At 33.6% G+C, this 26895-nt stretch overlaps 1 pseudogene; it reads left to right on the top strand.

The window, feature by feature from the left end:
* Nucleotides 1-1630: 1630 nt before the first annotated feature.
* On the top strand, nt 1631-11195 carry LOC133829134 (MDIS1-interacting receptor like kinase 2-like; annotated as a pseudogene).
* The last annotated feature ends 15700 nt before the right edge of the window (nt 11196-26895 follow it).

Here is a 26895-nt window from a genome sequence, read left to right as displayed (position 1 = left end):
AGTACTCTTCCTTCCTTTTTCTAGATTCTATAAGCACTACTCTCTAGATACAAACTCAAACACTTTTAAATACACAACTAAGACAAGTCATTGAGGAATTAAATCAAACACTTTATATGTACACAAATTATACCAACCCTCAACAATTTATATGACAGAGCCAGAAAATGGCACAAAACAAGTATACACACATAAGTAATTGAAACTTATATATATATATGATGACATACCATTTCAACAACCAAGGATTGACATTTCAACTCAAAGTCACAATATAAATCGAAAACAAAATAAAAATCACAACAAAGCCCTCCATATGTCTACTGGTTCTTAAACAAGTTATACCAAATCCTCTTATTAAATCTTACAACAAATTAAAAAAAAAAAAGAAACCATTTAAAAAGAATCTCTAAAAACAAAAATATACTCAATAATCAAATGTAACACTATCAATTTTCACTTTTTCTTTAATTAAATTTTAAAATGAAAATAAAAAAGAAAAAAATCTTACCACGATCTGAAATGTCATACGATGAGATCCATGCACACTAATAATGATGAAGGAGTTTAATTAAATTTCATTTAAGTTAAAAAAATGTATGGTTTTATTATTTTTAAATAATTATCATTGTAAAATATCTCAAAAATATCTTATTTTAATTTGTTTATTTAATTTTAAGTTATTTTTACAATCTACAGTTAAATATAAGAATATTCTGCTAAAATTAACGGAAAAAAATAAAAATACCCTTAAAACAAAATTTTTTATACATAAGAGATATGACAGCCCAAAGCAAATGTGAATAGCCAAATATCACATAAATATTCAGCAACCAATTCGATAATTCCCTATTTTGTTTGTTTGGATAAATAAATAAATAACACACTAAATAATAATAATAATAATAAATATGAAGACATTCTTTGATATTAGAAGAACAGGGAAAGAGGATTTAAACTTGGGGACCTAAAAAAATATTTATATTATTTTAAAAGTAACAAACATAAATTAAGTATCATAACTAACTTCATAAAATAAGTATAAAGAGATTCATATGAAAGAAAAGTATTTAAAAAATTTATGATTACCAGGAGGATAATTTATGACCATTCATTCAAAATAATGTATGAACATGTTGAATAACCAATATCATAATAATTAATTTTCATGAAATAATATTTTTTTTAAATATCATGGATCTTATTTTTTCGTATGCACAAGAGATGATCATATCCTATATGTATAATTTGATTTTGATCCAATAAGTTATACATGATTCACTTTCTACGTCAACAAAATAATTTCCTGGAAATATCATGGACACAAGCACTGCTGTCGGAGTTGATTTGTTCTTTGTTTTCTCTTCTTTTGCACTTATTCAAAGCTTCAAATCAAAATGGACCCTCGCTTCTGCTTGTCCTTTTCAGTTTCACTCTGAATTTAATATATGTTTTGGAATTGTAGAATTGGAACAGAGATACCAATCACCACAAAAAAAAAAATTGATTGAAATGTGAATGGTTTGATTCTGAAAGTCAAGAAAGTGGCATTAGTTTTTCTTTTGCTTTATGAGAGAGAAAAAAAAACCAGTTTTGTTCGGATTAAGCTCTACAAACTGAAGCCATCACCATGAAAAGAGTTCCAAGAACTCGTTTCTCTCTTCTTGTTCTTCACATTTTTGTGTTTTCTTTACTTCCATTGTAGATTGCTTCCTCACCAAGAACACAAGCAGAGGCTCTTATAAAATGGAAGAACAGCTTGGCCATGGAACCATCAACTCTGGATTCATGGTCCAACAACAATATCAACAATCTCTGCAACTGGACTAATGTTGTCTGCGATGGCTCCACTAGAGAAATCTCACAAATAGACCTCTCAAACTTGAAACTGAATGGAACACTGGACCAGTTCAACTTCTCTCCATTCCTTAACATCACTGTCTTCAACCTCAACAACAATGGTTTCTCTGGTTTCATACCAACAGCCATTGGTAATCTCACCAAGCTCACTGTGTTGGACTTGAGTGACAATGATATTCAAGGACAGATACCAGTGGAGATCAGCCGGTTAACAGAGCTTCAATATCTCAGCCTGTACGACAACTTCCTTGAGGGGGCAATCCCTTACCAGCTCAGCAAACTACCAAAGGTATGGTACTTATCCCTTGGAGCAAACAATTTGGAGAATTCTGAGTGGTCTAAATTTTCAAGCATGCCTTCTTTGACCTACCTTGATATTTATTTGAATATGTTTAATTCAACATTCCCAGATTTCATATCAAAGTGTAGGAACTTGACCTTCCTAGACATGTCTCTAAACAGCTGGAATGGTTCAATTCCAGAGTCTGTATTTTCCAATCTGGGCAAACTCCAATCTTTCAATCTCACTAATAATCAATTTAAGGGACCTTTGTCATCAAACATTTCAAAGCTTTCTCAGCTCACACACCTTCATTTGCCAAATAACTTTCTCAGTGGTGAAATTCCTGAAGGAATTGGTCTCCTACAAAATCTTGAGGTTCTTGAACTGTATAACAACTCCTTTAGTGGGAGTATTCCTTCTTCTATTGGCCAACTCAAGAATCTCTTACATCTTGATCTTCGCATGAATTTGTTAAACTCAACAATTCCTTCTGCGCTTGGTTCTTGCACTAAGCTCGTTTACTTGGCTTTGGCTGCAAATGGACTCGTTGGGAATTTGCCTTTGTCATTATCCAATCTTAATAGTGTCACAGAACTTGGCTTATCAGATAATAAACTTTCTGGCCCTCTCTCCTCTGCCTTGATCTCCAATTGGACTGCTCTCACCACACTACAATTTCAAAACAACAGCCTCAGTGGGCAAATTCCTAAAGAAATTGGGCTATTGAAGAATGTCACTTATATTTTCCTATACCAAAATAACTTCACTGGTCCAATTCCCTCAGAGATTGGAAATTTGAAGGCACTAGCAAACTTGGATCTTTCTGGGAACCATCTTAATGGTCCAATTCCAACTTCTCTATGGAGTCTCAAAAACCTCTTCTCTGTGCAACTTTTCAACAATAATCTTGTTGGAACCATCCCACCAGAGATTGGAAATCTAGTATCACTGTCAACTTTTGATGTTAACACCAACCGACTCTCAGAAGAGTTGCCGCATAACATTTCTAGCCTCAGCAACTTGGAGGGGTTCTCTATTTTCACCAATAACTTCACAGGAACAATCCCCAGAGACTTTGGGAAGAACAGTCCTAATTTGGCATACATTAGCTTTTCAAACAACTCATTTTCCGGAAAGTTGCCACCATATTTGTGTAATGGGTTCAAGCTAGAGATTTTGAATGTAATCAACAACAACTTCACGGGACCATTGCCCGAGTGCCTAAGAAAATGCACCAATTTGAAGAGAGTAAGGCTTGACGAGAATAATTTCACAGGAAATATTACTGATGCTTTTGGTGTTCACCCTGCTCTTGATTTCGTTCGACTAAGCGACAACCAATTCGTTGGTCAAATTTCAAGTACGTGGGGGCAATGTGTGAATCTCACCAATTTACAGATGAGTCGAAACAAAATCTCTGGTAAGATCCCACCTGAACTCGGGAATGCAAAAAATTTGCACGTTTTGAGCTTAGAGTCTAACGAGTTAAGTGGGGAAATTCCTACTCAAATTGGAAACCTTAACAAGTTGTTCCTTCTCAACCTCAGCAATAACCATTTCACAGGGAGCATCCCTCGAAGCCTGTCCAATCTAACTACGCTGGAAACTCTTGATGTATCTGCGAACAATGTTTCTGGGATCATTCCAACTTGGTTCGAGGATTATAAATTTTTGTCGAGCTTGAATCTTAGTCACAACAAGTTTTCTGGCGAAATACCTCAAGAGCTTGGCAACTTGGGCTCGTTGAAGTACATGTTGGATCTCAGCAGCAATTCTTTCACTGGAGAAATCCCATCAAACTTGGCCAAGCTTTCATCACTGGAGATCCTCAACGTCTCTGTGAAGTGTAATCCATATGAAAATCTGAAATAGAACTACTGTTACTATGTTTTAATAGTTAGTTAAAAAGGTTGTTATATGTTAGTTGTTAGTTTTGTAAAGCTATATAAGCTGTGCTATTAAGTCATTATAAATAGAATGTGAGATAGAGAAATATCTGAGACAAGAGATTGATAGAAAGATAGAGAGAGAAGCTGACCAAGATTCAAGAAGAAAGGTGCTACTTAACCATGGCATTCATGGTGGATTGACAAGCTTGAAGAAAGTCAGATTAGTGGTGTTCAGTTGTAACATTGCATAGCTTGAATTGGTGTTTGTAATCAACCTTTTGATAGTGGAGAAACTCCTTGAGGGAGAGCTGGATTAGGACTCACATTGAGATCCGAACCAGGATAAATTTCTTTGTCTTGTCTCTTTAATTTTTTTCTCTGTTTTATAATTGATTTCATTTCTCGTTTAATCATATTGATTGTTTGAATTGCTGTGATATTGCTGTAGCAAAACTGAGTCTGTGTTGTAAGAAATCACAACAGTGGTACCAGAGCCAGGTTGCAGGGATTCGAGACTCAAGTTGCTACATAATCAAGAATCAAGAAAGGTTGATCAATGGCCTCATCATCAGCAAGATTTGATTTAGAGAGGTTTGATGGATTGGGGGACTTCAGTCTTTGGAGAGAGAAAATGATGGCAATCCTAATCTACCAGAAATTGGATTATGCATTAAAGGAAAAGCCTGAAAAGTCTGAAAAAGATCTTGATGCAGCAAAGAAAGGTGAAGCAGAACTTGTCATGAAACAAGCAAGATCAGCCATCATAATGAATCTTGCAGATAATGTATTAAGGCAAGTGATAGGAGAAAAAACAGCCTTGGGAATTTGGAACAAGCTGCAGCAGTTGTACATGGCCAAGTCGACAGCCACCAAGATTTTCCTAAAAGGAAAATTCTATGGATTTAAGATGAATGCCACTATCTCATTGGAGCAGAATTTGGATGACCTTAATAAAATTGTGTTATCTCTAACCAACATGGGAGAGACAATTAAAGAAGAAGACCAAGCTATGATCATACTGAATGCTCTACCAGATCAGTTCAAAGAAATGAGAACTGTGATAATGTACAGCAGAGACACCCTCACCCTCGAAGATATCATGAGCACACTGAGATCAAGGGATGCAGAATTGAATTGGCAAAAGGCAGCAAGACAAGAAGCCAGAACTGAGGAGGCACTAACAATTCGAGGAAGACAACCAAGAAGAGGAAATTCAAGATTCAGAGACAAATCTAAACCAAGATACAATTCAAGAACAAGAGGGAATAGCAGATCAAAGTCTAGACCAAGAGAAACTCGAAAATGCCATCACTGTGGCAAAACAGGTCACCTAATTCGATACTGTTGGGAACTTAGAGACAAAAGAAAGCAGAATAAAGATGAGGAAGAAAAAGGAAGTGATTCTAATGCTGCAGTTGATGACAACTACAGCTCAGATGGTGATGTCTTTGTAGCCATAAAAGATCAGAAAGAATCTTCAGATCTTGGAGAGGCTTGTACCAGTTCAGATTACAAAGACAATGAGGAATGGATTCTGGATAGTGGTTGTACTTACCACATGAGTCCAAACAAAGACTGGTTTAGTGATTATACCAAGATTAATGGTGGAAAGGTCATGATGGGAAATGACCATAAATGTCAGGTCATTGGTATTGGTTCGATATCCATCAGAAGCTATGATGGCACCATTAAAACTCTTAGCAATGTTAGACACATTCTAGAGTTGAAAAGAAACTTAATATCACTTGGTACATTAGATGATGAAGGCTTAGAATACAGAACAGGAAAAGGCACAATGAGAATCACTAAGGGATCACTACTGGTAATGAGGGGCATCAAAAGAAATGGGTTATATTTTCTAGATGGAAAAACCATAACTCCAGCACAAGCTGCAGTTGTTACTAAATGCCAAACAGACTCGAAAATGTGGCATGCAAGATTAGGCCACATAAGTGAGCAAGGACTGGTAGAGCTATCAAAACAAGGTCTGCTTCTAAACTATACACATGCTAACTTACCTTTCTGTGAGATCTGTGTGCAGGGCAAGCAACACAAGATTAAATTTTCCAGGAGCAACTATAGAGCTAAGCAAATTCTGGAATACCTACATGCTGACCTTTGGGGAGCTAGCAGGGTCAAAACTCCAGGTGGAAATCAATATTTTTTATCTGTTATAGATGACTATAGCAGAAAGGTATGGGTTTTCTTATTGAGACACAAAAATGAATGCCTTGAAAAGTTTAGAAACTGGAAAATATTTGTTGAAAACCAAACTGACAGAAAAGTTAAAACTTTAAGAACTGATAATGGGTTTGAGTTTGTTAATGAAGAATTCGATAAGCTGTGTATAGAAACAGGTATCAGGAGACATAGAACTGTTGCAAAGAATCCACAACAGAATGGAGTTGCAGAAAGAATGAATCGAACACTGCTTAACAAGGTTAGATGCATTTTACTAAATTCTGGTTTGCCAAAAAGATATTGGGGTGAAGCTCTGTATACTTCCTGTTATCTAATAAACAGAAGCCCAAGTAGAGTAATTGATCTTAAAACACCAGAAGAATTATGGAATAATAAACCTCCTTCATTAATGCATCTAAGGACATTTGGTTGTGCTGCATATGCTCATGTTGTAGGAGATAAATTAGACAAAAGATCTGTTAAGTGTGTCTTACTAGGATACCAAATTGGTGTCAAGGGATATAGACTGTTATCAACTGAAAATTACAAAGTAATAGTCAGTAGAGATGTTGTGTTTAATGAAAATGATTTCCCTTTTAAAAGAAATGAGAAAGGTATCTTGTCTGATGTTTCAGGTACAAATTCTCAAAGTGGAGTTCAGATTGAGGTGGAACCACTGCAGCATGCAAATTTAGATTCAAATGATCACACTGATGTAGATCAAGAAATTGAAGAAGAAGGTCAATCTGAGGACTTAGAAGGCTACCAGTTAGCAAGAGACAGAACAAGAAGGGAAATAAGACCTCCTGCCAGATATGGTGAAGCTGACATTATTGCTTATGCTTTTGCTATAGCAAAGGAATCAAAAGAAGTTGTGCCAAACAACTATCAGGAAGCTTTAAAATGCAGACACTCAATGAAGTGGAAATCAGCTATGAATGAAGAAATTGCCTCATTAAAGAAGAATGAAACATGGTCATTAGTCTTGAAACTAGAAAGGCAAAAGATTATTGGATGCAGATGGCTTTTCAGAGTTAAAGATGGTATAACAGAAGCTGAACCAAAAATTTACAAGGCCAGACTAGTTGCAAAGGGATTCAACCAAGTTGAAGGGGCGGACTACCAAGAAATATTCTCACCAGTTGTTAAAATGAAGACCATCAGAATGATGATTGCAATAGCTGTTCAATTGGATTGGGACATACAACAAATGGATGTGAAAACAGCATTTTTGAATGGTAAACTTGAAGAAACAGTCTACATGGATCAGCCTGATGGATTCAAGGTGAAATCAAAGGAAGGAGAGCTGGTATGCCTATTGAAGAGATCTCTATATGGACTTAAACAGTCCCCAAGGCAATGGTATAAGAAAATCGATTCAGTAATCACTAAGTTTGGTTATGTCAGATCCAACTTTGACACTTGTCTATACTTCACAAATTTGAAGTCACAAGCTGCTACTTTCTTACTAATCTATGTCGATGATTTGTTAATCATGGGAAAGGATCAAAATCAGATAAACAAGCTCAAGCATGTTCTGAACAGTGAATTTGAAATGAAAGACATGGGGGCAGCAAGGAAAATACTTGGCATCGAAATTTTAAGAAACAGAAAAGAAAGAAGCCTGATGCTAACTCAGAGATCATACATTGAAAAGGTAATAAAGAAATTCAACATGCAAGGTGGAAAGGAAACTCAGATTCCCTTAGCTGGCCATTTTATTCTGTCTACAGAACAATCACCAAAGGATGATCAGTCAAAGAAGAAAATGGAAGAAATCCCTTATGCCAAAGCAATTGGCAGTGTTATGTATGCTATGATAAGCACCAGGCCAGACATTGCATATTCAGTAAGCATTCTGAGCAGGTTTATGTCAAACCCTGGTGAAGACCACTGGACAGGTTTAAAATGGCTATTGAGATATCTGAAGACAACTTCAGATTATGGTTTGAAATTCGAAAAGGGAGGAAATGATCTAAACTTAGAAGGATATGTAGATGCTGACTATGCCTCCAACAGAGACACCAGAAAGTCAATGACCAGTTACTGTTTTATGTTAAATTCATGTTGCATAAACTGGAAATCCCAGCAGCAACATGTTGTTGCTTTATCCACTACTGAAGCAGAATTCATGGCTATTACTGAAGCTTTCAAAGAAGCAACATGGATCAAGGGAATCTTACAAGAAATATGCATGCTGAAAGGAAGTGTTTGTGTTTTCTCAGATAGTCAGTCATCAATTCATTTGAGTAAAAATCCTGTCTACCATGAAAGATCCAAACACATTGACATAAGGATATTTTGGATTAGAGACAAGATAGAAGCTGGTGAAATCAATTTGGAAAAGGTGCCTACTGAAGAGAACCCTACTGATGCAGGAACCAAAGTGCTGCCTGTGAGCAAGTTCAATCACTGTTTGGACTTGCTCAACCTTGGACCTGTTTGAGCAATCAGGTTCACTCCCTCAAGGACGAAGATACTTCTAATTTTCATGGATTAAGGTGGAATTTGTGAAGTGTAATCCATATGAAAATCTGAAATAGAACTACTGTTACTATGTTTTAATAGTTAGTTAAAAAGGTTGTTATATGTTAGTTGTTAGTTGAAGTCATAAGTCGGTTGGCTAAGTTTTGTAAAGCTATATAAGCTGTACTATTAAGTCATTATAAATAGAATGTGAGATAGAGAAATATCTGAGACGAGATTGATAGAAAGATAGAGAGAGAAGCTGACCAAGATTCAAGAAGAAAGGTGATACTTAACCATGGCATTCATGGTGGATTGACAAGCTTGAAGAAAGTCAGATTAGTGGTGTTCAGTTGTAACATTGCATAGCTTGAATTGGTGTTTGTAATCAACCTTTTGATAGTGGAGAAACTCCTTGAGGGAGAGCTGGATTAGGACTCACATTGAGATCCGAACCAGGATAAATTTCTTTGTCTTGTCTCTTTAATTTTTTTCTCTGTTTTATAATTGATTTCATTTCTCGTTTAATCATATTGATTGTTTGAATTGCTGTGATATTGCTGTAGCAAAACTGAGTCTGTGTTGTAAGAAATCACAACAGTCTCAAATAATCAACTATCCGGCAAAATCCCATCGTCGTTTTCCAGCATGGTTAGTCTAGTTTCGGTCGACTTCTCCTACAACAACTTGACGGGTCCAATCCTAATTGGGAAACCTTTCCAAAACGAGAACGCCTTCTTGGGAAATCCTGGCTTATGCAGAGACAATGAAGGGTTCAACCTCAATCTGTGTAGCCCAACGTTAAACAACAAATCCAGCAACAAGATTCTTATAGGGGTCCTTGTTCCAGTCTGTGCTTTGATAATACTTGTTAGTGTGCCTGTTATAATTTGCTTATTGCATCAGAAAGGCAGACTCCTCGACAATGAGAACCGAAGCAATGACAAGTTCGACAACCCAGAGTTGTTGATATGGGAAAAAGAATCAAAGTTCACTTTCAGGGAAATTGTTAATGCCACCGAGGACTTCTCCGAGAAATACTTCATTGGAAAAGGAGGATTTGGTAGTGTGTATAAGGCTGTTCTATCTTCGGGTACTGTTGCTGTCAAACGTTTGAACGTGTCCGACTCGAACGAAGACCCGAAGAGTTTCCTTAACGAGATAAAGACTTTGACTGAAGTCAGGCACCGAAACATCATAAAGCTATATGGATTTTGTTCAAGGAGGGGCTGCATGTACTTGGTGTATGAATACATACAGAGAGGAAGCTTGGCAAAAGTGTTGTATGGCTTAGACAGTGAAGATCTTGTCTGGGAAATAAGGATGAAAATCGTTCAAGGCCTGGCTCATGCGCTTGCTTACCTACACCACGACTGTTCTCCGCCCATTGTCCACCGAGATGTCACCTTGAACAATATACTTCTCGAGTGGGACTTTGAGCCAAAACTGTCTGATTTTGGCACAGCCAGAATGTTGAACCCTGACTCTTCTAATTGGACTAACGTTCAGGGGTCATATGGCTACATGGCACCAGGTAAATTTGTTTGACAAATCCGTATAAAAGTACTTTTTTTTATACACCAAGCACAAGCATTTACAATACCCTTTTCACTAATATTTGATCATTTATGCAACGAAAATCAGAGCTGGCACAGACAATGCGTGTAACAGATAGGAGTGATGTGTATAGTTTTGGAATTGTGGCTTTAGAAGTAATGATGGGAAGGCACCCTGGGGAGATGCTGGAATCACTATCAGCATCAACAAGAGGATTGCCAAATGATACTGAATTGCTTCTCAAGGATGTCTTAGACCAGAGGTTGCCACCTCCTGATGGAGAATTGGCTGAGGCAGTGGTGTTCATGGTGACTGTAGCCTTGTCGTGTGCTAGAACCAATCCGGACAGGAGGCCAAGCATGCGGTTCGTGGCACAAGGGCTATCGGCTCGCACACAGCCTTACCTCTCTGAACCTTTTGGGTCCATAACCATGAACAAGTTGACGGGCTTTCGAAAGTGAGAAGAAACTGTAAGTATATAAACTACAGTTTAGTAATGATGATCGACCTCACATCTTTTCCTTCATCACTAATAATTAATTTGTTAAACATAGTTTTCTATCTTAATTAGTTTTGTGGCTATCCTAAGTGACTCCAATGGTGCTATTATTGCTGCCATGTCAAGACCTGACATTGGTTCTTTCAAAGTGGGCGTTATGGAGGCCATGGCCTTATTATACAGCCTTGAATGGCTTCTTGAGATGCAATTGCAAGTAGATTGCAGTCTAATTGATTCCTTACCGGTGGTTCAAGAATTGCAGTCTGTACAGGTCCTCGCTCTGAATATCACTCATTATTATTTGACATTAGACATCTTGTATCCAATTTCCTTGAAGCACAGATCTCACATGTCTTTAGATATGCTAACACTGAGGCTCATTTGTTAGCTAAGTTTACTCTAACGGTGGCTCATTTCTCTACTACTGAATGTTGTATTATAAATTCTCTCATTAATAATATAATTGTTTTTATCTCAAAAAAAAATTATATTTTATATTTTATCACATTTAAATGTATATTAGTATAATTATTAAATATTTAGTATTGTATTATATTATTATAATAGTGATATTTTATAACATTTTAATTCCGAATAGTTTACAGTACCGAAAACTAGGATCAAACATGTTGTTTTCCACTAGCATAAAAAAAATTAGTCACGCATACAACAACATGTTTGAACTTAGTTTTCGATACTGTAAACTATTCAGAATTTTTTGAAAATTTCCAGGATGCTCTAAATAGCTACAATATACACGGTCATAAAAACAAATTGGGTCGAGAACACTGAGAGCCCCACCGGTAAAATTTAAAACGAAGGTCCTCTATATATAATTTAAAAAAAGAAAAAACATATAAGTCCATATCCCTTTCATTTTCATTCATGACTTTCTTTTATTACTCATATTGACTTTAGTTAATCTTGACCTTGACCTTTGAATGAAAAATGTTTATTTGGTAACGCTTGTTAAACAGACTCAAACTATTCTAGGATAGATTGGTAATGAAGTACAACAATAATACTTATTGCTAAATCCTACAAAAGAACAATCTTTTTAATTTTTTTTAATAAAACTAAGCAAATGTATATTGAACATTGTTTATATTTAGTAATATATAAATTAAATTGAATTAGTCTTAGTTAGATATTTTTGACAGAGTCATCTGCCATCAAACAATTTAATTCAATTGGAATTTGCTCATATCAAGTAGCTATCAAGCTAAGAAAATAGTCAGGTTTAAAATTCATTTTAACAAGTCTATCATTAATCTCATATCGAGCAGCCATCGAGCCCATATCAAGCTATTATTGAACATATCGACTTTATATTGAGCTACTTAGAGTTTGGGGAAAAAAAGAAAAACAAGGGAAACCAAGAAAAGTTAATAATAAAAACACTCCAAATTGATACAAATAGTTTATTGTCCAGCTTTGCATGAAGCCCGTTGTAGCCAAGACCACCACACATACTACACTTGTGCTCTTTGCACAACACTTCACCGGTCGATGGATAACGTTTTGTCTTCGTTCTTCTTATATTTTTCTTCTTCGGCCGACCAATTGGTTGTATCTCAACAAGTACCATAACTTGCATATTATTTATGTCCTCAGGAACTGTCCACTCATCCTCATTGCCAGTTGAGTAAATTGTTTTTTTATACGACTCCATCCACATCTTAATAGTGTAGAGTGGGGAACACAGCGAGTAAATGTCGATACCATGGTCGATGGCTGCAGCCACTGCATGAACACAAAATATCCCTGTAATTTGAAACATGTCACATAAGCAAGATTTGGTCATCAAATTCACAATTGACAATGAGTGAGTTTATTTGAAACATTTTCCCTTCTAGACTAAAATATTAAAAATAATAATATGAAAAGAAATTTAATCATGTAATTTTTTTAAAATCCATTTTCAGCTCTTTAGTTTAATTAACACTTTTATAACTTGTTAGAGAGAGATTATGAATTTGTGACGATTGCTTTGGTTACTCAGTCTCTCTGTGAGTGTTTAAGTGAAACGGTACATTTCACTCTTATATACATTTTTGGCTAAAATAATAATAATAAAAAAAATCTGACTTAAAAAATAAATGAGCAAAATTATTCCGTAGCAATAACTTTGAAAATTAATTTGTGTGATTGGTTTATAAAATAATGTTTACGAGATGATTTTATTAATGATCAAAATGTGACGTGTTAGACTATTGTCGTATTTCAAAGTGGGTCCAAAACTATTGTCAATCTATCTATCTATATATATATATATATATAAAAAAAAAAAATTTAAGAATATTATGTGGCACTCTAAAATATCTTTAAATTACTTTTTCTATTTTCTTATTTAATCTAATTTTTTTATTCATTTTCTATTTTCTAAAATATCTTAACAATTGAAAATATCAATATATATACATATTAATTTGATTAAAAATTTATTTAGTTTAAATATCTTAACTACTTATTTATTGAAAAATACTAAAAAAATTAATTAAAAATTACGTAATAATTTTCGATTATCTATATATCTATTTTTCTTATTATATTATAATTATGTTTTTTTATTCCAAAGTGAATAGTTTTACAAAATATTTATATATATATATATCTATATATAAATGAGAATGTGGCATCCTATATTTTTTACAATCTATTTTTACTATTTTGTGAGAATTTTATATTATGTCCAAAAAAAAAAATATACATACATATATACGTACATCAACCCTTCAACAAATGTAACAGAATTAACCAAATTAATACACATACTTATAAATACATTAATTCTAATATAGTCATACGTAACAGTAGTTATCCAATAATAATAGCATGAAAGAGATATCAATGAGAATGGTCACATATGGTTTAACTAAACAGTTGTCACAATTAGATTTTATTATATTATTATATCATTTTATAATTAACATTTTACAATCTAAAGTATCTAATTTTTTATTTTCTTTAATATTTTATTAATTTTTTCAGTTTTAACCCATAAAAGTATACCGTTACAAAATAATATGTTGCTTTTGCAGGCAGTTCTCTTCCTTAGAAAGAGAACTACCTTGATATTGGTAAGAACATATAATACCTGAATATTAATGAGAATTAAAATTTATTATCAGGTGTTGAATCGCTTGATGCTGTCATTTTTATTTAAAATTCTAATTATTATTATTTTCACTAAAGAAAGTAAACTCTGAGTATATTGATTTACACTGTATATATGAATTTTAAAGAACCCACGTACCAAATTTTCAATTTTTCTTTTCGCTATGTAATTCAGTAAATATTAAATCTATATCTTTATATCTATATCTATATATATATAAATGAGAGTTTCGATGAGATTATGTGAGACTCTAAAATTTATTCAAAGCACTCTTTCTATTTTCTCATTTAATCTAATTTTATTCATTTTCTATTTTCTAAAATATCTTAACAATTAAAAATATTAATATATATATACATATTAATTTAATTAAAAATTTAATTTGCTTAAATATCTTAACTACTTAATCATTGAAAAATACTAAAACAAATTAATTAAAAATTACATAATAGTTTTTGGTTCTCTATATATCTATTTTTCTGATTATATTATAATTATGTTTTTTATTCAAAAGTGAATAGTTTTACAAAATATTATAATTATTATCATCAATCATCAATATTTATAATTGTATTTTTCTCTTATTTGATATTTTACTAAGCTTGTGAAAATAAGATATTACTAATGGCATTTTTTGGATTTGTGATTTGTTTTCACTATAATAAATAAATATTTTATAGATTGTAATTTTAGTGGACATTCCCACAGCAACAAAAGATGCGGAGGTTGATGTGAAACACGAAAAATTCTTTTTAGAAAAAGGAACACATTATGAATGAAAAATAATATTACTAAAAATAAAATAATGCACATCAACAAAAATAATAAATGTTTATTTAAATTATTTATGTTTTTTTAAATTTAAATGTAATAGTTTTACAAAAATGTATATTAACAACATGGATAATTTAATTTAAATTTGATTTATTTCAACAATGTATATTTTGAATTTAAATTTGATTAGATATTTCATTACAACAACTATTTAATTAAATTATAAATATAAGTAAAAAATATTTTTTTCTCATTTTTTATATTACTTTTTTAATTTATAGCTATTAATTTATTAAGGAATTTTTTTTATCTATTTTGTCTGTTCTCTTTTTTCTCATTTTTATTTTAATAAAAATGATAATAGATAAAAATATCTACATATAATAATAATAATATTAATATTAATAATAATAATAAAATCTATTTATTTATATTTTAACTTTTTGACAAAATACAGGATCCAAATGTTAACTTTTAACAATAAAATATTCAAACGGGTAATCCACCAAATTATACGTGGTTCAAATAATCTATCTTTACATTCCTATTTTTTAATTTTTGACAAAACACAAGGTCCACAAGTTAATTTAAAAAAAATTAATGGTCAAAATTGGTAAACAGCTAAAATACAAGGTTCAAAATGGTGTGAACCCTTATAGAAAACATAAATTATATATATTTATATAATTTACTTTTTATAAATAATTTTTAACCTTTTGAATCCACAGGTTAATTTTTAAAAATAAACAATCAAAATGAGTAATCGGCCAAAATATAGTGTTCAAATAATAGATTTATCTATTTCTATTTTAATATTTTGACAAAACTTGAGGTCTACAAGTTAATTTGTAAAAATAAAAGTTCTAATGGGTGATCGACTAAATACAAGGTTCAAAATAGTGTGAACCCTTACAGAAAACAAAAATTATATAAATATATAATTTAATTTTCATAAGAAGTTTGAACATTTTAAATAAATACATGGTCCAAAGGTTCATTTTAAAAAACATAGGGTCAAAACGGGTAATGAGCAAAAATACAGTGTTCAAATAATCAATCTATCAATTCCAATTTTTATTATTTTGACAAAACACGAGATCTAAAAGTTAATTTTTAAAAATAAAGACTTCAAAAAGGTAATTGGCCAAAATAAATCTTACACAAAATATAAATTTTCTTATACATAATTTAGACTTTTTATAAAAAGAACTACGCAAAGCGTATAATAATAATAAATAAAAGTAAATGTACAACAAGCTTTTTGATCTTTGTTTTGAGTACTTTAAAATTTGCCAGAATTTTTCAAAAATCTACAGGAGGTTCGCTATACAATAACAGTGAACACCATCATGAAATAAAAAATTATGGTCAAGATGTCTTCACGTGTCTATATAAAGAACATGTTGTACGAGTATGGTCAAAATAAATCACCACCCCACAGTCTCCCAAAAAATATTTTAAAATATATATGTTTTAATAATTACAAAAGACTGTGCGGAGCGCGGTTATATTTTCTAGTATATATATAAATGAGAGCTTCAAGGAGATGATGTGGCACTCTAAAATTACTCCAAACTATTTTTTCTATTTTCTCCTTTAATCTAATTTTTTTTATTCATTTTTATTATTTTTTTAAAACAAAAACTACATTAAACGTTATTTTTTTAAATATTTAAATAAGATATTTTTTTAATATATATATAAATAAGAGCTTCAAGGAGATGATGTGTCACTCTAAAATTACTCCAAACTATTTTTTCTATTTTCTCATTTAATCTAATTTTTTTATTCATTTTTATTATTAATTATTTAAACTTTATTTTTTTAAATATTTAAATAAGATATTTTTTAATTAAATACCTAATAAACTAAAAAAAACAAAAAAAAAACAAAAACAACATTAAACGTTTTTTTTAGATATTTTTTGAATTAAATACCTAATAAACTAACAAAAAATAAAATAATAAAAAAACTACAAATATATACTAATAAAATAAAAAATTTGAAGCAGTATATAAAAGATCATAGTGTGTGATATATAGTTAGTTTGGAAAAAACATAGACACTCTATTATGTTAATCTATATCTATATATTATGAGTAATCTATATATAATAATAAATAAACAAATAATCTATCTATTTTTATTTATAATCTGTTGACAAAATACTAGATCCAAATGTCAATTTTTAATAATAAATTATCTAAACGAGTAAACATAAGGTCCACGAGTTAATTTTAAAAAAATAAAGGGTCAAAACGGGTAATCGGCTAAAATACAAAGTTCAAAATGGTGTGAACCCTTAAGTAAAACATAAATTATATATATTTATATAATTTACTTTCTATAAAGAATTTTTAACACTTTGAATAAATACATAGTCCAAAGGTTAATTTTAAAAATAAAGAGTTAAAACGAGTAATCGGCCAAAGTATTGTGCTCAGATAATGTAACGACCAAAAATCGCTAATAAGGCTTAAGGGCCTTGATTAGTGTGCCAGGAGGGCATGTTGGGATTTATGTGTGATTTTTATGAGTTAAATGCATGGTTATGATTTAAAGCGTGTTTTATGACTATTTGACTATTTGACATGCATGACTATGTGTATTAGTATGCATGTAGGCCCTGATTGTGTTAGAAGGGCATAATTGTAATTTTGGCCATTTTGGGCATAACTTTATTGATATGTGATGATTGTTGAGACCACAGTGGTATGTGGGTGTATCCGTGATTTGTGACTCGAGACGATCCCAGAGGGCAGGTTAGCGAAAAAGTCATGGCGGGAATTTATACCTGGCTCGGGGCGAGCCTGGGGGTATAAGCAGGAATTTAGAGAATAGATTGAGATTAATTTTGATGATGGGGAATACTTATTTGGTGATTTATCAGGTGTTGGAAAGCAACGAGAAAATATTAGAGACACTTGAGGATTAGCGGGAATTGGGTAAAATGACTAAAATGGCCCTACTTGGACAAAAAGGGTTTAAAATTAATAGGGAGGGCATTTTGGTCAATTGGCTTTTAGAGATTGATTTATGAGGCTTTATATGCTTAGTGGGATTGGTAGAGAGAGGGAATGGCTGTGGAAAAGAAAGAAAAAGGAAGAAAAGAAAGAGAGAAAAACAGAGGGTTTTCCAATGGGCGGTTTGAGGATTCTAGCACCATTTCTCCTCAAATTTCTTGGGGCAAAGCTCAGTGGAAAGCTAGGATAGGCTGAGCATCAAGGATCTTAAGGTTATACTTGAAGATTTGGCAAAGATTAGCAAGAACACATCAACTTTTGAGGTAAGTTCTAAGAGTTTTCAGTTTTAAGGGTTTGGCTGGTTTGAGCTGTGATTTGAGCTGAGATGATGGGAATTTTAGGGAATTTCTGGCCAAGATTGAGAAGGAGCAAGCTAAGGAGGTCTAGGGTTTAACTCAAGGTCGAAATTCCATCCATGGTATGAATTCTAAGCCTTTAACTTTGTTGTTTGACTGAATTTCTGGGTTTAGGGTTAACCATGGTAAATTTTGAGATTTGGGATGAATGTGCTTGGGTTTTGAGGATTTGGGATGCTTGGGATGAGTGGAGAGTGTTTATAAGCTTGATTTTGAGTTTGGTAAAGATTTGGGGAAGTTTGGGTTGAGATTGGCTCAAAGAAATCGCTGAAAATGAAATCTGGTGTTGCCTGCCTGCAACTAGCGCTACAGCGCTAGTCTTTGGGCGCTGTAGCGCTAGGCCCTGTTTCTGGGGCGTGTGGTTCTACTTGTAGCGCTATAGCGCCCTCTTTAGAGCGCTGTAGCGCTGCACTGTTCACAGAAAGGGATTTTTGGGCTTTTGTTGAGGGATTTTGACCTAGGGTTCGGGGCTCGATTCCATCACTTTGTTTTGGGGATCTAGGACTTCCCGGGGGCTCGGGATTGGTCCCGAGGCTAGGTTTTCGAACTTGGGGTTCGGTGTTGACTTTGACCTATGGCTGTGTTTAGGTGTGCGCTAAGGCTCGAGTGGGATCGTGCTCAAGGAGTCAAGTGTTGAAAGCTATCAAATTGACAGTTAAGAAAACTATAGCACCCGTAAGACAGGGCATGGGCCCATGATGTGATTGCAGGGCTCGCCCCTATATTGCATGCTGAGATGATTGCAGGGCACGACCCTATATTGCTTTACATGTTAGGGTGAAAACTTGATTGAATTGATATATGTTCAAATGTTATTTGAGTAGACTATCAGTGATTATAGTTGAATGAAACGGCAAGGAGCCGAGAACGGCCTTGGGGCCGGAAGTAGCACTTAGCACATGGGATGCTAATAGCCAGGGTGGGACCCAAGGGATACATGAGTTATCCTTACGGTAAGGACCGAGACCCCAGGCTTTGGTAAGGCCTCTGGGGCGGCATGGCCGTGCTTGTCCAGTTTGATGGTTTTCCTATTTATCAGCGGATTATATGTCAGCTATATTCTATGCATATGTTATATACTGTATGAGTTTTCTTGCTGGGCTTCGGCTCACGGGTGCTCTGCGTTGCAGGTAAGGGCAATGTTAGAGTCAACCAGCCATGAGTACGGAGAGCATGAAGCGACGCGTACATGTTTGGCATGCCCGACTGCTTTGGTTGGGGGTTTATTTGAGAAATGGCTGTAATAATCCGAGATTTTATTAATTAAGCAATTGTGAACTTATTTTAGGTTGTAAACAGTTTTCAAACCTTATTTTGGGATCCCAATTGTTTAATACTAGAAGTTTTCAATGAAGCAACGCATTTTTCAAAGATTACAGCCTTAACTTTTGCTTAGTCACACTTTTGTTTTAAAATCCTCGGTTAGCGAGTTCACTGCACAAAGTTTCTTTTAAAAAATCACTTAGTAACAGCTCTAAGGAAGTAGGGCGTTACAGATAACCGATCTATCTATTCCTATTTTTAACATTTTGACAAAACTTGTGGTCCACAAGTTAATTTTTAAAAATAAAAGTCCTAACGGGTAATCGGCTAAAATACAAGGTTCAAAATGATGTGAACCCTTACAAAAAACATAAATTATATATAATTTAATTTTTATAAATAATTTTTAACCTTTTGAATAAATATATGGTCCAAATGTTAAATTATAAAAATAAATGGTCAAAATAGGTAATCGGCCAAAATACAATATTCAAATAATCTATATATTCAATCCTATATTTAACCTTTTGACAAAACACGAGTTCTAAAAGTTAATTTTTAAAACTAAATGGTTCAAACAGGTAATCGTCCAAAATAAGCCTTACACAAAACATAAATTTCCATATAAATAATTTAGATTGTTTATAAAAAAAATTACGTAAAGCATATAATAATGATAATATGATAAAAAATAAAAGCACATGTACAACAAATTTTTTGAACTTTGTTTTCGGTATTTTAATTATTCAGAATTTTTCAAAAACTTGCAAGAGGTTTGATATACAATGGACACTATTATGAAGAAAAAAAATTGTGGTCAATACGCCCTCACGTGTCCATATAAAGAACATGTTGTACGAGTATGGTGAAAAAAATCCATATCGTAGCAATCTCCTAAAAGTATTTTAAAATATGTATATTTTGTAATAATTACAAAAGACTGCGCAAAGCGCGGTTATGTTTTCTAGTTTATATATATACGAGGTAGAAGCAACGTGCAATTCACATTTCTTAGTTTTAAAGTTGTAAACACTGTCTATAATTATAATAAAAAGTGGTTCACTATTTTTAAAAAAAATATATATATATAATAGAATGAATTATAGTTCTATAGTATATATAAATATTTAGATCAATAATATCTATATATATATGATATCTAAACATACTGTTGACATAAATATATATTAACATGGATACATGACATATATTTAAAATATAATAATATTTAAAAAGAAATTAATAATAGAAATGAAATAAGAATAGAAAAAGTCATAGTGTAGACAATAGTATACAAGTATCAACTATTTTTAGTTTTTAATGTATCTCCTAATGTCCTTTGGTAAATTTGATGAAAAAAAAATCTCAAATCACTTAATAAAAAATAAACTATCACACAAATTTATAAGATAAAAAAATGATATGAATGTCTTTATTATTTCTAAATAAATATGATTTAATCATTTAAATTATCATAAATATCTTAAAATATATCACATTTTAATAAATTAATTAATTTATTTTTGTTTAAGTTCATGTTTGTTCTAGTTTTTGAATTTGACATTGAGAAAAGAAAATTATATATTATATGTTTAATATAATATTAAGTTTAATTAAATTTTATTTAAGTTATAAAATTTACAATTTTCTAATTTTTAAATAATTATCATTATAAAATATCTCAAAAATATCCTACTTTAATTTGTTTAATTATTTATTTATTTAAGTTCAAGTCATGTTTATAATCTACAGTTAAATATAAAAATATTCGGTTAAAGTTAACGAAAAAAAATAAAAAATCGTTAAAACAAAAAATTTCGGTTATGTACATATTTTTATATAAAAGAGATATATACAGTGGTATATATAATTTAAAAAAAGAAAAAGCATATAAGTCCATATCCTTTTCATTTTCATTCATGACTTTCTTTTATTACTCATATTCACTTTAATTAATCTTGACCTTGACCTTTGAATGAAAAATGTTTATTTGCTAAACGCTTGTTAAATAGACTTAAACTATTCTAGGATAGATTGGTAATGAAGTACAACAATAATACATACTGCTAAATCCTACAAAAGAACAATCTTTTTAAATTTTTTAATAAAAATAAATAAAATTAAGAAAATGTGTATTCAACGTTATTTGTATTTAGTAATATATAAATTGAATTGAATAAGTCTTAATTAGATATTTTTGAGAGTGTCATCTGCCAACAAACAATTTAATTCAATTGGAATCTAATTTTTTACACCCAATTAAATAATAATTAAATATTTAATTTTTTCTAATTACATATTTTTTTTACGAAACTAATATAGTATTTGCGTGAAAAATGCCACCATATTTTGTGTAGCTAAATTTTTATCTATTTGTTAACCATGATAATGATTATGATCAAGTTCTTTAGTAAGTTTTTGCTTATATGTTTACCAGATGTTTTTTCTGTTTAAAATTTATGAAATAGTTGTTTTCAGTTTATCTACAAGATTAGCCAAATTTTTATAGAATGAAAAATTGTTTTTAGTAAAAATATGTATTTTTAAAAAAAAAAAAATTGATATAGCTAGATAGAAGTCAATAAATCTTTATTGTGTTTGCATTATTATGCTTATCAGGAATAAGAAATAAATCCAGTCATACAAGTCTATTGACTTGGACTTTTCTTGTTCTCTTCCTTTCGAAAATTAAAGTAAGAAAATATAAATTATATAACTTTAGGTCCAAGTTGGTATTTTTTTTCCTCCCTTCACATCGGAAAAGTAAATAATGATGCTATAAATTTTTATTAAGAAATTGGGAATTTAAATTAAAAAAAATCAAAATTAAAATTGAAGACTTAAATGCAAAATGTGAGTTAGATTGAAAATTTGATTATGCATATATAATTTTTTTTGTCGGGAATAGAGTATATTACTATTAAGATTGTAACGGAAAAATAGTACAAATTGGAGGGGGATTTCCTCCAACTAGTGAAACTCATCGTCTAGCCTAAGAGCATGATTTGCCAATCCATGAACCGCATGATTAAACTTACGACCAACATGTGACAGAGATTATAATGCCCCGATTCCCTAATGTCGTTTAGTGGCTGGATTAGTAGGCCGGGAGGGCCATAACTGTTTAATTATGTCATTAAATGAATATATGCATGTTTATGTGAATTATATTATAATATGATGTTATATGCATGCATGTGGGTCCACATTGAATATTATGATGTTTTGATAATTTGGGCTATTGATGGTAAATTTGTGTATTTGGGTGCATATTGTGATTTATGAATGAGATTCTATTATTATGGAGATATATTCGAGCTATTCGGCATGAGACGGTCCTATATAATGGATTAGCGGTTTTGTCATAATGGGGTCGATTATTGGGTAGTAAGAATGTTTATTTGATGATAAATTGGGAGTATTTGAGATCAGGATGAAATTCTGGAAGTTTTGACTATAATGTCCCCGGGGGTGTTTTTGGGACCCCGAGCACTAGGTTTTATTTGAGGTTACATAAGCTTGAAGTAGCTTGTCATATAGAACGTACGTTAGAAAACCTCTCGTTTTCCCCGTTAGCTCAGTTTCACCGTTCACCGTAACGGTTCTGGGGTAACTAGGGCGTTATAACTTGGTATCAGAACGTACCAAGGTTAAGGTTCCTGTAGACTGGCTGGGCATGTACACACATCACTGAAGTCAAGCTCGACTCATGGTTTGGTAACTATTTATGTAGTTATATGTGTAACTGCTTAAATATAGTATATATGCTTTACCTGTATGCATGAGACACCATGTTGACCTGTGCCCTGAAATATTATATCCTCAGCAAATGTGTGCTAATTAGTACTGAAATTGCTGGAACATACCCATCAGTATTGTTGATTATGAATTATTATGTGATACATGCTGAGTGCTAAATGCTATAAACATGTATCTGCCTGTATAATTGTATGACTGTGGTTTTTTTTCTTTAAAGATATGGAGGCATTATCTCTATGGAGAGAAGTGTGAGATCTATACAGACCACAAGAGCCTGAAGTACTGCTTCACCTAGAAAGACTTGAATATGAGGCAAAGTCGTTGGCTAGAGTTAGTAAAAGAGTATGACTGTGAGATTATGTATCATCCAGGAAAAGCCAACGTGGTAGCTGATGCTTTAAGCAGGAAGGGTCCGGGACAGATTTATGGTATGAGGCTGATAGCCAGGGAGTTAGCAGATGATATGACCAGAGCTGGTATAGAGTTGCTGGTGGGCCAGTTGGCTAATATTACGCTACAGTCTATGCTGTTGGATATAATCAAGGAAGGTCAGCTGAGTGATCCACAGCTGATCAAGACCAGAGAGGATGTTCTGGCTGGAGCATCCATAGATTATACAGTGTCTGAGATAAGCTTATTGAGGTATAAAGGGCAGATATGTGTTCCGTTAGACACTGCCTTGAGACGAGAGATTCTGGATGAATCTCATACTACACCTTACTCTTTGCATCCAGGCACCACGAAGATGTATCAGGGTGTGAGATTGTTGTATTGGTGGCCAAGGATGAAGATAGATGTAGTAGAATATGTGGCTAAGTGCTTGACATGTCAACAGGTCAAGGTTGAGCATCAGAGGCCGACCGGGTTATTGCAGCCTCTAGATATCCTAGAGTGGAAGTGGGAAGACATCACAATGGATTTTGTGGTGGGCTTACCTAGGACTGTTGGTCAGCATGATTCTATTTGGGTGATAGTGGATCGCTACACAAAATCAGCTCACTTTCTGCCAGTGAGAACTACTTATACAGTTGACCAGTATGCAGATCTCTATGTGAGAAAGATCGTGCGCCTCCATGGAGCACCTAGGTCGATTGTGTCAGATCGGGACCCTACTTTTACTTCCAAGTTTTGGGGGAGTTTGCAGAAGGCCATGGGGACACAGTTGAAGTTCAGTACTACTTATCATCCCCAGACAGATGGGCAATTTGAGAGGACGATCCAAATATTGGAAGACATGCTACGGGCATGTGTACTGGACTTTAGTGGATCTTAGAGCAAGTATCTACCTTTGATAGAGTTCTCCTACAACAACAGTTATCAGTCTATCATTGGGGTTGCACCTTATGAGATGTTGTATGGTAGGAAGTGCATATCTCCCATTCATTGGAATAAGACAGGTGAAATAAGATACTTAGGTCCTGAGACAGTTCAGAGGACCAGTGATGCCATTGAGAAGATTAGAGCTCAGATGCTCGCTTCTTAGAGTAGACAGAAGAGCTATGCAGATCCCAAGCGCAGGAACGTGGAGTTCCAAGTGGGAGACTATGTCTTCCTTAGAGTCTCCCCATGGAAAGGGGTGAGAAGGTTTGGGAAGAAAGGGAAACTGAGCCCCAGGTTTGTAGGTCCATTTGAGTTCCTGGAGAGGATTGGTCAGGTGGCTTACAGATTGGCCTTGCCTCCGGTGTTGTCGGTTGTGCATAATATGTTTCATGTTTCAGCTCTTCGGAGGTATGTATATGATGCGAATCATATTTTGAGTTATGAAGATCTAGAACTTGAGCCAGATCTCTCCTTTGAGGAGCAGCCAGTTCAGATACTCGAGAAAAGACAAGGTCCTTAGGAATAAGACGATACCTTTGGTTAAGGTGTTGTGGAGGAACAACAAGGTCGAGGAAGCGACCTAGGAGCTGGAGTCAGATATGCAGAGTCAGTATCCCGAGCTGTTTAGGTAAATTTCAAGGACGAAATTTCAGTAAGGAGGAGATAGTTGTAATGCCCCGATTCCCTAATGCAGTTTAGTGGCTGGATTAGTAGGTCGGGAGGGCCATAACTGTTTAATTATGCCATTAAATGAATATATGCATGTTTATGTGAATTATATTATAATATGATGTTATATGCATGCATGTGGGTCCACATTTGCATATTATGATGTTTTGATAATTTGGCCCATTGATGGTAAATTTGTGTATTTTGGTGCATATTGTGATTTATGAATGAGATTCCATTATTATTAAGATATATTCGAGCTATTCGGTATGAGACGGTCCTATATAATGGATTAGCGGTTTTGTCATAACAGGATCGAGTATTGGGTAGTAAGAATGTTTATGTAATGCCCTGGATAACCAAGACCGTTATACTGTGTGTTTGAAGTAGTGCAAGACTTGCTAATCAAGTCGTTTAAATCAAAATGTGTATCTAATGACACAAACAAATTAGGTTAAAAAGAATTTTGGTTATAAACGATTAAATTTTATTAAAATACATGTTTGATACATGGGATCCCAAATCAAGGTTTAGATAACATAAATACAAAATTCTCAATTACAGATAAATAACTAAGCCACTCTAATGGAAAAATGTACGTTTTATCGTCCCTGAACAATTCCTCGACCGTGGTGGCCGAGCAGCTGACAATGTACACCTCGCCCCCAGAGCTCTCCAACCCATGGTCAACTTGCCTTACCTGCACCATGTAGCACCCATGAGCCGAGGCTCAGCAAGAAAACATAATATCGTAACATAACAGTGTTAGCAGCTAAACAGTTTGCAGAGTATAATCCAATAATTACAAGGCATTAATCAGTTACCATCAAACCATAGAATACATTCAAGGCAGCAGACTGATCAATAACTAATAATTCAGCTCCAGATACTCATCAAGTCATACACAATAATCAACAATAGAACATATGTCAAGCAATAACTAGGGTTAATGCCCGCAGGCCGCACCCTCTATTTAATTCACTGCCTTTGGCTCGCTTAGGCCAAGCCTAGTGACATACCCACTGACTCCGGCTAGCTTAACCGAGCTCAGTGATTAATAAGCTGTCCTCGGATACCAGTGTCCGAGCCGCGCCATGTGCGCAAGTGTTGATTTCGGCACCCTTAGGCCGTTTATTACATGTCCCAGTGGCGTAATACCACCCCATGACATTCATACAGTTACAGGGAACTCTTAGTCCCAACATATTCATAATCACATAATAACACATACGAATATAGGGAACACTTAGTCCCATCCTATCCACCTACACAGGTGCAGTTTTCTTACCTTAATTCCAAGTGCTTTGACTGGAAAGGACGACCCCCGAGCACGATCCGTTTCCCGAGCCCTAGCTTATCACCTAGTCACAACCAAGGCAATGGTTTCCATTAGTATTCAAATATAGGTTTTCGGGTACAAAACTAACTTCCAGAAAATCGAATCCCACCAAGCACGGTGGTGAAATTGATTCCGAGCATTCTAGGCTCGATTCCCATGCTTAAAAACCCTAAACGCTCAAGAATGCATCTAAGGGCTGCGGCCCTAGAAGCTTAGCTGTGGCCCTGCCCTCAAAACAAAACCAAGGACCTCCCTGAAAGAAGACACGTGCCGCGGCCCTTGCTTTGGGCGCCGCGGCGCTTGCCCCTGGCCGAGCCTCCCTGGCTCATCTTCAACCTAGGGTCGCAGCGCTCTAGAACAGAGCCGCGACCCTTCCCTTCGAACCCAGAATTTCCCCCATTTCTAACATTCAAAACTCATCCAAATCCATTTTAAACAATCCCAATAACACAACTCAATTATCCCAACACTCTAGCATGCTTCCAACAGTAAAACCTAGTAGAAATCTAAGCTAAAAACTCCTTAACTCATCATTTTAA

The sequence above is a fragment of the Humulus lupulus genome, chromosome 1 (genome assembly GCF_963169125.1).
Source record: "Humulus lupulus chromosome 1, drHumLupu1.1, whole genome shotgun sequence".
NCBI classification, from domain to species: domain Eukaryota; kingdom Viridiplantae; phylum Streptophyta; class Magnoliopsida; order Rosales; family Cannabaceae; genus Humulus; species Humulus lupulus.
Note: the sequence above shows the minus strand (reverse complement) of the source record. Positions and strands in the feature narration are given on the sequence as shown.